The sequence below is a fragment of the Bos indicus x Bos taurus genome, chromosome 24, assembly GCF_003369695.1.
Source record: "Bos indicus x Bos taurus breed Angus x Brahman F1 hybrid chromosome 24, Bos_hybrid_MaternalHap_v2.0, whole genome shotgun sequence".
Lineage (NCBI taxonomy): Eukaryota > Metazoa > Chordata > Mammalia > Artiodactyla > Bovidae > Bos > Bos indicus x Bos taurus.
In genome coordinates this window covers 11,656,484-11,675,818 of record NC_040099.1, presented here as the reverse complement: position 1 = coordinate 11,675,818, position 19,335 = coordinate 11,656,484, and positions in this window count along the sequence as shown.

The window sequence follows — 19,335 nt, the reverse complement described above, 5'->3', positions numbered from 1 at the left end:
GGTGGCTCAGATGGTAAAGCATCTGTCTACAATGCGGGAGACCCGGGTTCAGTCTTTGGGTTGGGAAGATCCCCTGGAGAAGGAAATAGCAATACACTCCAGGACTATTGCCTGGAAAATCCCATAGACAGAGGAGCCTGGTAGGCTACAGTCCATGGGGTCGCAAAGAGACGGACACGACTGAGCGACTTCACTAAGACTAATGATTACTAGGTGCTTCTGAAAGAAGGATGGATGGGCTTAGAAGTAGATTTCAGAATATATAAACTTTATATGTACATATATAGAATGGTGTCTATAGTTTTGATATTTCAAATAAATACTGTTTAAACTCTTTGGTATCTCAAGGGAACATCTAGAAACCCTACATTGCCTATAGAAGAAACAAGAAGAACTACAATCCCACAGCCTCTGGAACAAAAACCACAATCATAGAAGGCAAATCAAAATGAAAAGATATAGAAGTATGTCCCAGATGAAAGAATAAGATAAATCCTCAGAAAAACAGTTAAATGAAGTGGATCTAGATAATCTTTCAGAAAGAGAATTCAGGGTAATTATAGTGAAGATGATCCAGGATCTCAGAATAAAAATGGAGATGATTCAAGAAATGTTTACCAGAGGGCCTAGAAGAACTAGAGAACAAGCAAATAGAGATTAACAATATATTAAAAAGAATCAATAGCAGACTAACTGAGGCAGAAGAATGGATAAGTGACCTGGAAGACAAAATGGTGGAAATCACTGCTGCAAAACAAAATATATTTTAAAACAATAGAGACAACACATTTTTCTAAACTTCCCCCACCTTCAGATGTATTCATTCATTGCTCTATCACTTGAAAATGTTGAGTCCAAGTTCCTTTACAGATAATTCTAATGCAATTATCTAGAAAGTGGAAGATAGAAAATCTGGGTTGTGCTAGTGGTAAAGTACCTGACTGCCAGTGAAAGAGACATAAGAGACATGGGTTCAATGCCTGGGTCAGGAAAATACCTTGGAAGAGGGCATGGCAACCCACTCCAGTATTCTTGCCTGGAGAATCCAATGGACAAAGGAGCCTGACAGTCTACAGTCAATAGGGCTGCACGAAGTCAGACACACTAAAGTGACTTAGCATGCACACACACAGGGCTATCAGAAGACATATGCCTGAGACTGTTATTTCTATCTTGCTTACATTCTGCAATTTAGTTAATCTATACCAGGAGGCCAGTAGTGCTCACTTTGGCAGTTCATATTTATAGTTCACTATAATAGAGATGAGGATATTTTATTTCCCATTCTGTTTTTCAAAAATCAGACATCTTTAGAGTGCTTCTATAGATGCATTTTAATTAGCAGAAACAAGTCTTATTTTTACATTATATAATTGTCAGGAAAAAAACATGAATTGATTAAATAGTAGATATAAAAAGAATCTGAGTGATCACATAAGCAAATATCCTTTTTTTTTTTTCAGAGAAGACACAGAATAATGAAAGTGCCTCATCCAATGATAAATTTCTAAGATTTAGCGACTATAATGTCAAAATTTGACAAGTCCAGTAGTTGACAACTCACAACTCCTAATGTTGGGCTCATATTGTGTCCTATACAGGCCTCAAGTTGGAATGGAAGGAAAATGTCTTAATATTTTGCTCTCTTTTAAAATAGAAAAACAGTAAATAATATGGATTTGGTAAATGCCTTTTTATTTAGACTCTCAAATTTCTTAATTAAATCTAAAAATGTATAGATGCCCAATGTTTAAAAGGCTTTATTTAAGATTTAATTGTGTTTCTATACATTACTTTTCAAAATAAATCAAACATGTGGATACCAAAGGGGGAAGAGAGGATGAACTGGAAGATTGGGATTGACACATACACACTGTTGATTGAACTGGGTCTTTTGCACTGTGGGCATATTCTTACCCTCTGAGCCACGAGGGAAGCCTATTGATACTATAAAATACTCTAAAACAGATAACTAATGAGAACCTACTATATAGCACAGGGAACTCTACTCAGTGCTCTGTAGTGACCTAAGTGGGAAGGAAATCTAAAAAAGAGGGGATATATATCTACCTGTAGCTAATTCACTTTGCTGTACAGTAGAAATGAATAGAACATGGTCAAGAAACTATGCTCCAGTTTAAAAAAAGTTTAAAAAGAAAATACCTTAATAAAGATATAAATTAGTGTCTACAATCTTTCTCTACTCCAAAACTACTTACTAAATTCTAATCTCTATATTTAACTTACTAGTGGCCATTTCCACTTGGAAGTCCCACAGTCCCCACAAATTCAACACATTCAAAATTGAAGTGCTTCTCGTCTCTCCACGACTACTTTCCTCTATAATCATGTCACAATCACACCATCATCAAACCTGTCACTGGAAGCAGAAAATTTTCAACATTATCACTGACCTGATAAAATCTCATTTGCTATTGATTTTGCTTCCCTTTGTCTCTGTTCCTTCTCCCTCCTTTGTTCTGATTCTTAAATTTTTTGTTACCGAGAATGTTGTAATGATTCTTAATTATGGTCACCTTGCCTTTATCCTGGACTATTTTAATTCATTCTTCACCACTAAATACAAACATTTTTTCTCAAACACAAATCTGATTATGCAGTTCTATTTTCAGAGCCTTTATTTAAAAGGCCAGTGTCTTTCATAGATTAAATACACTTTGATTCCTACTTTCCCTTCCTATGTAGTTTTAACTCCGCTTCACATCCTGATCTCTGTCCTATTTTAGACAAAGAAAAACTGTGATATATGAGATTCTTCCAAGAACGACCTCTTGTTTTTCACAAAGGCTATTTCCCTAGGAGCATTTTAACTGTCTGTCAATCCCTCTTTATTTTTCAAATGCTTTATTTGGTCTTACATTTCCACTCTCGAAAATACTTGGTACATAGTTCTATTATTGCATGTTTCACATTTTATTGAAAACATTTGCTTCCCTTTTATCTCCCTGGCAAGGCTATGGGCTCCCATATAGTCTCTTGAGCCTAATTGGTAGATACTCCCAGTGATTGGCAGCTGCCTTGCAAACAGTGAATCATCAATGAATGCCGGCCCAAATAAAATAATTTCTCCCATCCTCTGAATATTTGAATGTATTTCCAAAGCATTAGTACCTCAAGGAACTGTATCACCAATCTTATAAGTCTTTTAAATATGTCATTAACATTTTCTATAAAATTAGTCATTTTACACATAAGCACACACACACACATGTGCACGTGTGCACAGCAAAAGCCAAACTCAGTAACTTCAAAAAATATACATCTTAATGTTCCTTGTATTTCAATTTGACTCAGATGGTTAAGAATCTGTTTGCAATGCTGGAGACCCAGGTTCTATCCCTGGGTCAAGAAGATCCCCTGGAGAAGGGAAAGGCCACCCGTGACAATATTCTTGCCTGGAGAAGTTCATGGAAAGAGGAGCCTGGAGGGCCATAGTCCATGGAGTCACAAAGAGTCTGATGACTGAGCAACTAACACTTTCCTTATATTTCATTCTCCATACTAAGTTACAGCCACGCTTGCTTCCTGGAGGAATTGTGTACCCTTTCAGAACATCAGAAAAAACAAATTTTACATAAGTGATTTTAAAACAAAACCCTTCATTCAAAATTATCCAATGGTTTCCCCCCATATTCTTTTTTTTCCCCTGCACAATTTTATTCCCTGCAGCCTTTTTTCAAACTTAAGGAAGGATTAACATTTTGCTATGATATGTTTGTTTTTTTCCTCCCTTGGCAGACAATTAAGTGTTGCTTGTAGCCATGGTTGCTTGTGTTTGAAATCACTTCCACTGAACAGAAGATTTTGTCACATGGGACCTGCTACTGACTTAGTGGCCTCCAAGAAATAATCCAAATGGACCATGAGTGGTTTTTGAAGGTCAGCAGATCACATCCATATCTAAGGGTTACTGATAGAGCAAGGTCCTACATGATATTAGAAGCAAAAATACACTGCTCCTCTCTACACCTGGCCTCAGTGTCAAGCTGAAGTTGTTGGTGATCATCAGATGCTCTAAGGTACTTTCTAAAGAGACGAGCACTGAAGCAAGCTGTTGTTGTTTAGTCACTGAGTCATGTTCGACTCTTTGGAACTCCATGGGCTCTAGCCTGGCAGGCTTCTCTGTCCATGGGATTCCCTAGTAAAGAATACTAGAGTGGGTTGCCTTTTCCTTCTCCAGGGGATCTTGCTGACCAAGGGATTGAACCTGTGTCTCTTGCATTGGCAGGTGGATTCTTTACCACTGAGCCACCATGGAAACTGTAGTTACCAATTTTTAATGGCTACTATATTTGTGAAAGTGAAAGTGTTAGTCACTCAGTCGTACATGACCCTTTGCAACCCCATGGACTGGAGCCCTCTAGACTCCTCTGTCCAAAAAATTTTCCAGGCAAGAATACTGGAATGGGTTGCTATTTCCTTCTCCTTGTATTTATCTGCCAGATTGTTGCAACTATGTTCATTATCTTTCTGCCATACATTTTATATATTTATTTTGTATTTTAATTGGAGGATACTTTACAATATTGTAGTGGTTTTTGCCATACATTCACATGAATCAGCCATGGGTGTACATGTGTTCCCCATCCTGAACCCCCGTCCCATGTCCCTCCCCATGCCATCTCTCAGGGTCATCTCAGTGCACCAGCTTTGAGTGCCCTGTTTCATGCATTGAACTTGGACTGAATCTATTTCACAAATGGTAATATACATGTTTCACTGCTATTCTCTCAAATCATCCCACCCTTTCCTTCTCCTACTGAGTCCAAAAGTCTGTTCTTTATATCTGTCTCTTTTGCTATCTCGCATATAGGGTCATCGTTACCATCTTTCTAAATTCCATATATATGCATTAATATACTGTACTGGTGTTTTTCTTTCTGGCTTACTTCACTTTGTATAATAGGCTCCAGTTTCATCCACCTCATTAGAACTGATTCAAATGAATTCTTTTTAATGGCTGAGTAATACTCCATTGTGTATCTGTACCACAGCTTTCTTATCCATTCGTCTGCTGATGGACATCTAGGTTGCTTCCGTGTCCTGGCTGTTGTAAACAGTGCTGCGATGAACACTGGGGTACATGAGTCTCTTTCAATTCTGATTTCCTCAGTGTGTATGCCCAGAAATGGGATTTCTGGGTCATAAGGCAGTTCTATTTCCAGTTTTTTAAGGACTCTCCACAGTGTTCTCCATAGTGGCTGTATTAGTTTGCATTCCCACCAACAGTGTAAAAGGGTCCCCTTTACTCTGCACCCTCTCCAGCACTTATTGTTTGTAGACTTTTTCTGAATAACCAAAAAATCACAGAATAAATTAAAAAAGAAATCAGAATATGCATAGAAATAAATGAAAATGAAAACACGAGAACCCAAAACCCTTGGGATTCAGTAAAAGCAGTGCTAAGGGGAAGGTTCAAAGCAATACAAGCTTACCTCAAGAAACAAGAGAAAAATCAAATAAATAACCTAACTTTACACCTAAAGAAACTATAAAAAGAAGAAATAAAGAACCCCAGGGTTAGTAAAAGGAGAGAAATCATAAAAATTAGGACAGAAATAAATGAAAAAGAAACAAAGGAGGCTATACCAAAAATCAACAAAACTAAAATCTGGTTCTTTGGGAAGATAAATGAAATAGGCAAACCATTAGCCAGACTCATCACGAAAAAAAGGGAGAAGAATCAAATCAACAAAATTAGAAATGAAAATGGAGAAATCACAACATACAACACAGAAATACAAAGGATCATAAGAGACTACTATCAGCAACTATATGACAATAAAATGGACAACTTGGAAGAAATGGACAAATTCTTAGAAAAGTATGCTAAGTCGCTTCAGTTGTGTCCGACTCTGTGCGACCCCATGGACTGCAGCCTACCAGGCTCCTCCATCCATGGGATTTTCCAGGCAAGAGTACTGGAGTGGGGTGACATTGCCTTCTCCAAAAGTGAACCAGGAAGAAATAAAAAATCTTAACAGACCCATCACAAGCACGGAAATCGAATTCGTAATCAGAAATCTTCCAACAAACAAAATTCTGGGACCACATGGCTTCACAGGTGAATTCTACCAAAAATTTAAAGAGCTTAGAACCTATCCTACTCAAACACTTCCAGAAAATTGCAGAGGAAGGTAAACTGCCAAATTCATTCTGAGGCCACCATCAGCCTAATACCAAAACCAGACAAAGATACCACAAAAAAAGAAAACTACAGGTCAGTATCACTGATGAACATAGATGCAAAAATCCTCAACAAAATTCTAGCAAACTGAATCCAACAACATATTAAAAAGATCATACATCATGACCAAGTGGTCTTTATCTCAGGGATGCAAGGATTCTTCAATAGCCACAAATCAACAATGTGATACACCACATTAACAAATTAAAAGCTAAAAACCATATGATTATCTCAATAGATGCAGAGAAAGCCTTTGACAAAATTCAACATCCATTTATGATAAAAACCCTCCAGAAAGCAGGCATAAGAAGGAATATACCTCAACATAATAAAAGCCATATATGGTAAACCCACAGCAAACATTATCCTCAATGGTGAAAAACTGAAAGCATTTCCCCTAAAGTCAGGAACAAGACAAGGGTGCCCACTCTCACCACTACTATTCAACATAGTTTTGGAAGTTTTAGCCACAGCCATCATAGAAGAAAAAGAAATAAAAGTAATCCAGATTGGAACAGAAGTAAAACTCTCACTGTTTGCAGACGACATGATCCTTTAAATAGAAAACCCTAAAGACTCCACCAGAAAATCACTAGAGCTAATCAATGAATATAATAAAGTTGCAGGATATAAAATTAACACACAGAGATCTTTTGCATTCCTATACACTAACAATGAGAAAACAGAAAGAGAAATTGAGGAAACAATTTTGCCATACATTTAAAAAAATTTCTTGATTTTGTCCTTTAGTGAGCCTAAAAAAGACAATGTCCAACCTGGCTCTGGCTGAAAATAATACTATTATGTACACTTGGACATCCAGACCTGGTCTCTGAAACTGTACTTAGTTTTCTTACTTGTCAGTATTATTGGATGAAGATTGTAGGACCCAGTAGAGATAGAATAATTATTGTGTGACCCATAAAATCATTGAAAATCCTGGGGCAAAGGCTTTAGGTTGAAATTTTTGGTTTAACCTCATGAACCACATGCAGAACTGTCTTGACAAAGTAGATACTGACATTGGAAACATGCTGTTTCCACCACAACTTGAATCAGCAAAATGAATCAGTTGCTTCTTATGGCTCAATTCTGAATCAGAATCTCATGTGTGTCTAACTGTCAGAACCAGCCATATATTTTAATCTAACACCCTATGAAGCTCAGACATAAAATTTCTGTGTATTTAAACCTTGAAAAGGTACATTTTACAGTGTAATAAATTATCAAATGTAGAAAGTGGTATTTGACCACTACATGACCCATTCTCTCTCTTTGCACTCACTCTCTCAGTTATACATTTCTGAAATGATCATATTTACTTAATATACTTTGAAACTATGAAGTTGGTGTTGGTATTATCTACATGAAATGCTTTTCCTATGTATCATTTTTATTTGATTATGCCTTGCTATTAATACTGCCTTCACTATTTTCTTTCATTTGTGCTTGTCTAATATAATTTTTATCTTCATTTTATATTTATACTTGATGGGTCATTTAAAAAAAATCTCATAAACATGAAGTCATTTAATGTTTATTTTTAATCCAATCTGGGAGTCATTTTAGGGAGTTATTTTCCTAAGTGAAGATTTCATTTTTACTCCACATCATTAATTTAAATCCCTTCAAAATCTAATCTGCTAGTTGCTACATCCATCAAGATTTTAGTTTAGAAATCTTATTTTTCCTCCCCACTGAATCCTATCAAAATAAGATTGTCCCTCTTCATGACATGTTGCTTTGGTTCAAAGGAGCAGCAAACATCCTCTTGAAAGCTGTTGAAGACACAAAGTCATTTTTCAAAACCTGTGTTTCCCTTCTTGCGGTAAGTCTATTACAGCAAAGTCATTGTGTCAAAATTTGGAAGAATTGGACCCTCATGTTACTTTGCACTTCATGTTTCTCTATTTTTTGCCCTTTTTATTTTCCTATGTGATACAAAGTGAATTTAAACTGGTTAGATACATGAAAAAGATGAGAAAATAACCAGTATATAGGAAGACAACCTAGAAAAAGCAGTAGCAGAAAGCATGATCCTCCAACACTGAGAGGAGTGAGCAGGTGTCACAGGTCCTGGAGGAGAGCTGCAGCCACAGAAGAGATGTGACCCTGGTGAAAATGCCACTGGTAAGTGTGTATGTGTGGGGGGATGTTCTATTCTTTCCTCCTGCTCCCCATCCTCTTTTGATGCTTCTTTTTGGCCAAAAGATGTGAAAGTAAGGGACATAGGAGCCTAGAAAATGCACTCTGAAAGACTTGTCTTTCCTTTTCTAAAGAAGCAGAGCAAAGAAAAGAAGAAAAGATAGTAAACAAAACCAAATAAGTATTTTCCACCTATGTATCATCAGCATTCATCTGTGAACTTCAATTTATCATATAAAGCTTTATGCTCCCACCTAATCAGAGGCAACTTTCTGTCTTTAAAATGAAGACATTTTCGTCCTCTTTGTAATAAGAAGAGATTCAAAGTTTCAACAATAATGATTTTTTATCCTGGTAATGAACAAAATACTTTTAGAGTTCTAATCAAGAGCAACTATAAAAAAATAAACCTAATATTAAACATATTTGCTTGAAAGTAGTAGAAACGTACTAGGGCAGCATGGACTGATGGAACCTAGGCATCAGATAAGAGGCAAATGCAGAGACATTGAATCTACAGTCAGCACTTCTTTCCCTCTCAAGCATTTGGTAATTCTCAAGAGAACTGACAGGTTGACTATATGAGAAGAGTCTCTGGTCATCTTATGAGGCTACAGGGTCAATAACTCCACCAAGTTATAAAGGTCCTCAGTTCGGTTCAGTTCAGTCGCTCAGTCGTGTCTGACTCTTTGCAACCCCATGAGTCGCAGCACACCAGGCCTCCCTGTCATCACCAACTCCCAGAGTTCACCCAAACTCATGGCCATCGAGGCAGTGATGCCATCCAGCCATCTCATCCTCTGTCGTCCCCTTCTCCTCCTGCCCCCAATCCCTCCCAGTATCGGGGTAAAGGCCCTAGAAAATACATAAAGTTACCATTGGTTTCTCTAAAGAAAATAATGGGAAAAACATACCCAGCCCTCACAAAGCACTATAATAGTGGAATCTCTGTGTGGATTAGGTTATCTGACAACCCCCTTAACTGCCCCCCAGAAGCAGAAACAAAAAGTCTTCTGGAGAAAAGTACTGAGATGCATAGCCACAAATGGTCTCTAAAATGTCTCATCCACAATATCTAGCAGCCAATCAAGATTACCAATATGCCATGAGAGAAGATTAAATGATGAGAAAGTGTGTGTGAGAGAGAGACAGAGACACAGAAACATATCCTTGGGAGATGCAGATATTGGAGTTAATAGATACAACTTTCAAACTAAATGTGTACTAAATAAGCAGTATCCAGTTGACCTTAGAACACCATGGTGGTTAATCTATGACAGCTCTCCATATCTGTAGTTCCTCCACATGGATTCAACCAACCACAGATTATGTAGTACTGTAGTATTTACTGTTTAAAAAAAAAAAATCCACATGTAAGTGGGTCCATGAAGTTTAAACCCACAATGTTCAAAGGTCAACTGTACTTCTAAACAATCCATGAGTTAAGAAAAAATATCTAAGAAAATTAAAAGATAATTTTGAGCTGATTGATTATAGAACAAAGACACAACTTATAACTCTCTAACTGTGTCTTTTCAGAAGCTTCATCAGTGTTTTCATTTCCTTCCTTTACAATTGGAGCTTCATCAAATCTGCTGTGTCTTTTTTTTTTTAATTTTATTTTATTTTTAAACTTTACAATATTGTATTAGTTTTGCCAAATATTGAAATGAATCTGCCACAGGTATACCTGTTCCCCATCCTGAACCCTCCTCCCTCCTCCCTCCCCATACCCTCCCTCTGGGTCGTCCCAGTGCACCAGCCCCAAGCTTAAAGCCTAGTTTACATGTGGCTTTTCACATCACCTAGACCTGAGGCAGAGAGTCTTCTTTCTCTGGTTCCCACTCAAAACTAGGAGCTTTATGGATTATCTGGCAAAAGGTTCCAGGGAACACATGCAAATTTAGAGCTGTTGCCTCCACAGTCCAGGGAGCCCCGCAGGTGTTGTATATTTGGTCACATTAGGGCAAGATGAGACACCTCGTCTCATTTTAGGGGTGATATACTGACATGTCAAGCACCATCTGCTCCCTAAATCCTTCCTTAAAATGGCAGAGCCCTGAATTTTGCCGTTTTATTCTCCCTCTGGGCAAACATATGCTGAACCATCACATCTGGGGTGTTTCCCCTTCCTACTCACCAAGGACAGTCAGTGAGGAGGAGCAAAGTATGTTTGGTGGGACCTCCATAGGACCAAAGTTCCGGAGACTTGAAAAGCATAATAGGGAAGTTGACACCTCCCTGAGGGAAGATGGGGTAATCATAATATTATCTCTCCCTGCTGAAAGCACACAGTTCTGATCATCCTTGATAATGAGTATAGGGAAAAAATGCATTTTGCAGATCAACAAGGGTGCATTAAAGCAAAACACGTATTCATTTTCTGTAACAGAGATACCATATCTGTTACAGCAGCTGCAATGGGAGTGACTCTATAATCATATTTATAAAAAATCCTCACTGATTATCAAGATGCAGTTGATTTTTATGACAATCAAACAGGAAAATTAAAGGTAATAGTTAGTGAGAGGAATAGTATGTGTCTTCCAATCTTTGATGTCATCATTAACTACCACGATTCTCTGAGGAGTATGATAGTCTTTTTTTGTTACTTACAGTGACAAAGAAATTTGGTTCCATGGGTTTTCCTACTTTCCTACTTCACTGGCCTTCATAGTATAGGTCAGATAGCCAGTGTAGGTGGAATTTCTGCCAATTTTTGATTATGTATCTTGCAACATGGTCCCAACAAAAGATGGATTTGGATCAAATCTGCATTGATTATCTGAGTTCCATAATTCTCTTTTTCCGTTTACTGACACTTGAGTCAAGGTGGTGTGTTAGTTTCTTAGGAATCACATCAAGTCAGAGTCAAAATAAAGTCTTTAAATCCTTAGTATGTCTTTCGCTTCAGAGTCTGTTCACAATATACACACTGTGGAAAGATTGAAGGCAAAGGGAGAAAGGGGCAGCAGAGGATGAGATGCTTAGATAGCATCACAACTCAATGGACATGAATCTGAGGAGACTCTGGGAGATAATGGAGGACAGAAGAGGCTGGCATGCTGCAGTCCATGGTGGGGTGGCAAAGAGTCAGGCATGACTTAGCGTCTGAACAATGAACAACTGTTCATTATATTACGTTGCCTCTGGTCCTTTTGGAGAAAGATTTAAGTATATTCTCAAGGGAGGTCCCTCTCCAAGGGACCCAGCCTGTTTTCTAATCAAGGGGCTTCCAATCTGTGATGGAGTGACTAATGGTGTAGTCTGGGATTTTCCAAGGATATGTGACAGTCAGTACTAAGGTACCTGGGATGGTCAGTCATCCTGTGTGTGAACTGACCTTGTTTTGGGAACTGAGAGATTGTAATAGCTCATGATTACACATTTTTTGTGAGGACGCAATATGAATTTCTATTCACCAAACTTAGATCTTAGCCTTTTGTATAGATCTAACAGATAGGCTGCACATCTGTTTTACTCTCAGGGACTTGGAGTTCAGTTAACCATCACCACAAAATTATGTGTGGGCAATGGCACCCCACTCCAGTACTCTTGCCTGGAAAATCCCATGGACAGAGGAGCCTGGTAGGCTGCAGTCCATGGGGTTGCTAAGAGTCAGACACGACTGAGCAACTTCACTTTCACTTTCATGCATTGGAGAAGGAAATGGCAACCCACTCCAGTGTTCTTGCCTGGAGAATCCCAGGGATGGGGAAGCCTGGTGGGCTGCTGTCTATGGGGTTGCACAGAGTATGACATGACTGAAGCAACGCAGCAGCAGCAGCAAAATATTTTAATTACCACTTCTGTGCTGCCTGAGATGGTCATTGAACTCACGTGTCTCCAAAACAAACCTTAGGGCCCCACTATCCAAGATGCCATTATTACCACTGAAATCAAGAACTTCAATTTTACAACCCCAATCCAGATTTATCCCTTGCCCAGGTTAAAAAACCACAGTTTTTTTTAAAGAATTCTCCTATATTGAGTGGATATATATGGAATCTAGAAAAATAGTACAGATGATCTATATACAAAGCAGAAATAGAGACACAGAAGTAGATAATAATTGTATGGATACAAAGTGGGATAGAAGAGGATGGGAGGAATTGGGAGGTGGGTATTGATACATATATACCATTGGTACTATATATAAAATAGATAACTAATGAGAACTTGCTGTAAAGAACCAAGAGCTCTACTTAATGAATGGCAGCGACCTGAATGGGAAGAAAGTCCAAAAAATAGGGGATATATGTATATATGGCCAATTCACTTTGTTGTATAGTAGAAATGAACACAATACTGTAAAGCAACTATGCTCTGATAAAAATTAATTAAAAAAAATGACACCAGTATTCTCCTCACAAGTGCATTTACCAACTCCCTTGAAAAGGAATGTCTTCTAGGCACTCTGAGGATGCATTGCTGAGGGAGAGTGAGGCAACCACTTTTCTCAAATCCACACAAGCATTACTGCATCCTATGACTTGAATGCCCTCCTCGATATCATGCCAGAAAAGGTCTAGCATTTCTGACCTCATTAATATAAGCTATGGAGAGCAGACTTCAGGAGCCAGCTGAACAAACAAAGCCGACTCCAACTTCTCTAACCAGCACTTTAATTCAGAATGAAATTTAGTGCAACATTATAGTAAATTTGGCTTCAAGTATAATTAAACTTTGTCCCTTTGAGGACACTATTTAAGTCCATTATTATGATTTTCTCCAGGTATATACAGATACAAATTAGCAATATCAAGATTCCTCTTCTGTGTGCAATATTCTCCTGAAGGAAACCTATTCTTTTCCTGGAATATTTTGGAAATAGCTACTGCTATTGGCCTGGAGACAGTTAGGGGTTGCAGGAAAGGCTTAAAAAGCCCAGGCATGCACAAACTGTCAGGTGACATAATTTAGTACTATCAATTTAACTGATGGCCACATTTTTGTCAGTGAAATTGGAGCTGGTTCTGTTGGTAAGAAGGATGAGAGAAATTTAGTGATTCAAGATTCTCAGCAGTGTCAGTGCACACAAATGTCCCCTTCCCAAGTCTCAGAGTGCCCCTACTTCTTCACAATTGCCTTAGGCACAAGCAATAATGTCCTGGCCTTAACTAAGGGACTGGAGGTGCTGTGTAATCAGTTCGTGTTTTATTTATGCTCTTGCACACTTACATTTTATTCTAATTCTCAGCCGTATCTTCCCGGAAGCTATGGGAGTTGATGCAATTTTAAGGTTATCCTAGAAGTGTTTTAATATCCCAAGGCTGCTTTTAACCGAGAGTTTGTAGATACGAGTGTATGATTTTTGGGTTTTGGTCAACTCTTCTTCACCTTTAGAAGTGGGCAGCGTACTCTTCTGTATTGTTGATACACTTGTTACTATCTGAGTGGCATACAAGAAGAACTTGATTTTCTGATGCCTTGATATTGAAAAGCCCTTCATCTCCAGCATCTACAGATGATGAGTTAAGTAAAAATGATGTCACGGCATGCCACAGATTACTGTTATCTCATTTGCCATCTGCAAGAGCATCATGACTGTGCTCATATTCAAACAGGTGATAAGCTCAGTCTGAAAGCCCCATTGTGAGAAGTGTGTTTCTGGAATCACTGCTGATAAAATACTATAATAATCAGTGTCAAACCAGGAAACACATACCTCTCTAAATGTTTTAGATCAAATGAATTTAATGCATGAAATTAAACAAAAGCTACAGAAGAAGCTGAGAAGATGATTATTGGACAGCGACTCAGCATAGATTAGCTGTAACAGGTTGTCAGATCTCCAGGTGGCGTGGAGAAATAGACAAAGCAAGGCGGCAATGATGCCGGAGCCAAAGAGGCTTGTCAAGGGGCCAGCAGGCAGCAGCTGAAAGTATACAGACTGTTCCATTGGTGTTTGAGTCATAAGTATGTAGTCTTTGCTGGAAACAACCCCTAAGAAAAGAAGGAGAAAAATATCCTGCCTTGTTCCTTCTTTCTACCATCTAATCTCTCTTCAGTACCCAACTTTAGTCAAGCCTTGCCAAAGTCAGCTGACAAAGTCAGGGATCGGCCTTCCGGTCATTCAGAACTCTAGATGAGAAAATGTGGGGAACATCTATGCAGCAAAGCTTAGTGCTGGCTCAGTGGGACCTGCAGTAGTGGAAGGAAGGAAGGAATGGAAGGAAAGAGAAGGGGAAGAAGCCTGGAACTGTGGTGATGGTGGGGGAGAGGAGCTGATGAAGGCAATGGGAGAGTTTGATAATAGTATGAATATAGTGGTAGTGTAGAGAGTAGTATGGAAGCCTGACGCTCTGATACTTTGGCCACCTGATGCGAAGAGCTGACTCATTGGAAAAGACCTTGATGCTGGGAAAGACTGCGGGCAGGAGGAGAAGGAGGCGACAGAGGATGGTTGGATGGTGTCATCGACTCAATGAAGATAGTAAAGGACAGGGAAGACTGGCATATTGCAATTCATGGGGTCACAAAGAGTTGGACACAACTTAGCAACTAAACAAGAACAACAACAATGGATAGTGATATGAAGTGAAAAGCATCTTTGTCACATTTGTGACCTTCTTATCCCGGTTGTGGATAGCATCCCAGAGAAAGAATGACACCATGACATTTTCCTTCTCTAGATCTCTATTGAAAAAGTCACATCTCTTGGCTGCCGATGGTCATGTCTCTGCTTAATATGGCAGACAGGACATACCTAAGAGAAGATGTAGGGCACTTCATTGCTTTATGTGAACCTCTAATGTTAAAGAGAGTGCACTGAGATTGCATCTAATGCAATGAGAGTAAAGATGAAGACTTGGGAAGAGTCAAATTATACTCAAGCCACTCAACACTTCCTACCAGCTCAGCACTTGGTGTAGGAGCTCCAGAACAGAGTCCCATGTGCAAAATATTTTTCTCTTCCAGGAGGCACTGGTGTGTCTTCTGCCAAAAACAGCTCTCAGTGGTTACCCTGGCCCCCAAAGAAAGAGAGAGATCATTCATGCATGCTACTTGTAATATCAGCAATATTTGGGAAAGAAGAAGTTGGTATCATTTCTCATGCCACAATTTTGCAAGAGTTTAGAGGCTTGTTTTTGAACCTAAATTTAGGTTCTTATTTTTAATGTGAATAATTCCTTTGTGACAGATCCTAAATTGTTTATATATAGTTTATGCCTTATATTCAAAATAACATATGGGTTGTCATCTGTTCGTTCTGGAAAGTTTGACATTAATGAGTGCAAAATAGCAAGACAAAGTTATATCTATTAAGATCAAAACCATGAAAAAACTCAACGTGTGCATGTAAAAACATATATATATATATTGGGTAGAAATACATCAAACAAATAACTTCAAAATCATTGGAGAGTTAGAATAAAAGTGATCATTTTCTCTTCTGATGGTTTTCCTCTTATTCCATGATAAGTATGTGATATTATAGTGTTATGTATAGATTTTATTCTTAATAAAAGTAAATTTTGAGTCATCAACTTTCAGTATTTACTGTATTTTCCAGATAACATGTTGCCTCACTGTCACAGCTTGATAAATTTGTAAAATTTTATACAACAGCTCCTTAAACTATTATTGACTAAAATATGATATCAAGACCTATTATTGTAAAACTATCATTCACTTCTGCAGTCTAAAACTTGATGTTGTTTGTAAATGAACTACAGGAAAACATCATTAGAAAATAATCATATCTGGATAACTCCAAGTGCTGCTTCTGCTTCTATTTTTAAAGTTGTTGATCTGATAAGATTAACTGAAGTTGCCATAGGAACTTATACAAAAATTATAATAGATTTATGAACTATAAATTTTTGAATAAAATTGTACTATCTTCGGTGTATTGGTATAATGCCCTGCAACCTTTATTTGGTTTGGTTTGTAAGTTAACAATCTCAATTAAGGTGCTAACATCTAAGAAATTTCCCTATTTTTCTTATTTATCAGGTTGCCATTCTTCTGTTCCAGTCAATGAAAAAATCACTAAAATGAATCCTATAATTGGTATTCTTGGTTGCTATAATTGGTCACAAAGATGGAATGGTAAATAGGAAGGTAAGACTGAGAAATGCCCAACTGTCATCTCCTGCTTTCCTCTCAAATCCTCCAGAGGAATAGGTAGCCTGGAGGACTTCCATTAATTTAAAAACTGCTTGTTTGAATCTAACTCACTGCAAGCTGATGGAATTTTTTACTTTCTAATGACACGTGTTGGGCTCTGTGAAATTCTGGAAAAGCATGGATGTCTTTTTTCACCAGAGCCACAAGCTTCAAGAGAGAAGTTAAAGACTGTGTCAAAATAAATAATTCTTTTATACTCACAGGTGATTTCTTCTAGTCAAGTTTAGTCATACTAACAGATCGATGTACAAAAATGTCCACTTTTATAACTTAAGCTTTTATCCATCAGGGAACCTAGGGTATTGATTTCTGATAATTCAAATCTGGCTTTTTTTTTTTTCTGAAAATAAAGTGTACTTAGCAATGCAAATTCGTAATAAGACAGGACCACGTCAGTGATTCTCATATAGTGATCGCAGATGTAAATAAAAGCATGGATGCCTGAATAATCATGCTGTACTGACCTTTTGTCCTAATACCAACAGACAGTACATTATTTTCCATTTCAGAGTCACTCAGCTCACTGGCCAAGAGTTCAAAGATTTAGTCTCATGAGGTCGAAACACTAGTGTTCAGGGTTGCTCCTTTATGACCCTGAGTAAATCAATTAACCTCTCTGCCTGTTTTACTCATGTGTAACAGAAGTTGAAGCAAAAGTTCTGGTTCTACCCATAATACCTTGGTCAAGAATCCCACATCCACAGAGAGGTAAAAAATCATCATTTATGTAGCACTTGTTTTATGTATTACTGATTTTTTTTTTCTTCCAGGTGTTTAAAAGATAATGCAGCAAATGCAATCCTCCCAAGAACAACTCATGCTCACTGTCAACATGGCAATAGCAGAGGAGAAAATGAGAGCATTTGCTACATAAAAGGCACCATTGCTTTTGTCAATTCCTTCAAATTCCATATAGAATTGCACTGATCAAGGGGATGGTTGAGAAATGTTAGAAATCCTATTCTGAAGGGAAACCAAGTCCCATTCTCCCAGGACCTGTCACTTCATGTTTGAGTTTGATGAAATGTTTTGACGGAACGCATGCTGTGATCATTTCAAGTTTTATTGAACGGTCATGCTAAGGTAGGCTGGAACTGCTGAGGACATGGGGCTTGTCCACATTAGCTTCAAAGTGTCACAGACAAGCCTGCTTGAGACTGAAGTTTAAAGGCATCTTTCTTTGAAGATGCCACTGTTCATTTTCTTATATCCATATACATAATGCATTTGTTTTCCTTTGTTAGCTTTCAGAATGTGTCATTATTCCCCACACTCTGCTTTGGGCCTGCCATAGCTTCTGGAGTGACAGCTCTTGGCAGCTTATATTAGCATCATTAGGGGTCCGATAATGTGCTTTCTCAATGGGGCACTGTCAAGGTTTTATCTTAACTTTGTAGTTTCAACTTCTGTGATTTGTGTAGCTGCCATGGGCAGAGAAGTTGCAGTTTGAAAGACAGGAACAAAGAAAACCCTCGGTGTTGAAACAAGGTAATATCAGATTTACTCTCAAACATGTCACAGTCTGAATTACAGAACACCTGGTGATTTCTCAATATAAAGTTTTTAAACAAAATTATCAATTTGTAATGTTATTTCTGAGATTTTGATATAATATGAATTTTATGTTCTCTTTACTGAAGGATGAAAAAGTATCATAGGATAAAAAAAATTATAAAATGAGTGCAAAAATGGGGTGCTATTTATAAAACTAACAGAATTAGATTAAGTGAGAAGGCTCTATTTTCTAAAATATCTTTGTGGTTGAAATACTGATACTAATTATTAGGTCTTCGGCTAAAAGAATATTTAAAGACAATTGCAATTCTCAAATTTAATAGTTTTGATAGTATATTTCTCCTCAATAACCTTTTGTTTAATTTGCAAAATTTGTATGCATGATAATTAAGTAATAATTAGCATATTGGAGTGGGTAAATTATTGGTCTAACTGACTAGGCTTTTACTGGTAAATTTAATTTTTTCCTAATAACTGCAAAACCATTTATATATATATATAATATATATATATATATATATATATACACCAACCCCACTCCAGTACTCTTGCCTGGAAAATCCCATGGACGGAGGAGCCTGGTAGGCTGCAGTCCATGGGGTCGCTAAGAGTTGGGCACGACTGAGCAACTTCACTTTCACGCATTGGAGAAGGAAATGGCAACCCACTCAGTATTCTTGCCTGGAGAATCCCAGGGACAGAGGAGCCTACTGGGCTGCTGTCTAAGGGGTCCCACAGAGTTGGACACAACTGAAGCGACTTAGCAGCAGCATATATATATATATATATATATATATATACACACACACACACATACATGTGTATATGTTGTTGTTTAGTCACTAAGTCGTATCTGAAAATTTTACAACTCCATGGACGATAGCCCACCAGGCTCCTCTGCCCATGAACCTACCAAGCAAGAATACAGGCGTGGGTTGCCATGTCCTACTTCACGAGATCTTCCTGACCCAAGGATAGAATCCACGTCTCCTGCATTGTCAGGCAGCTTCTTAACCACTGAGACAGCAAGGGAGCCCTATATTTATATTGTACTAAGAGACAATTGATATTTTTCATTTTGTTGTCTTGAAAGTTGAACTCAGTGGAATGAGCTGATAGAAACAAAACATAGAAAAGACTTCAAAGTAGATCTCCTGATGAGAATCTTGATTAAAATCTTGGGAAATTGCACTAGGAAACAAAAGAAATGCTGATTGTATGCTATTTATAATGCCAGAAAGCCAATAATTATTTATTTCTCCACTTTCAACTAGAGATAGAAAATAGGAAGAAATTTAATTTTACAACTCCAAAGTTTCCATTTATATAGCATA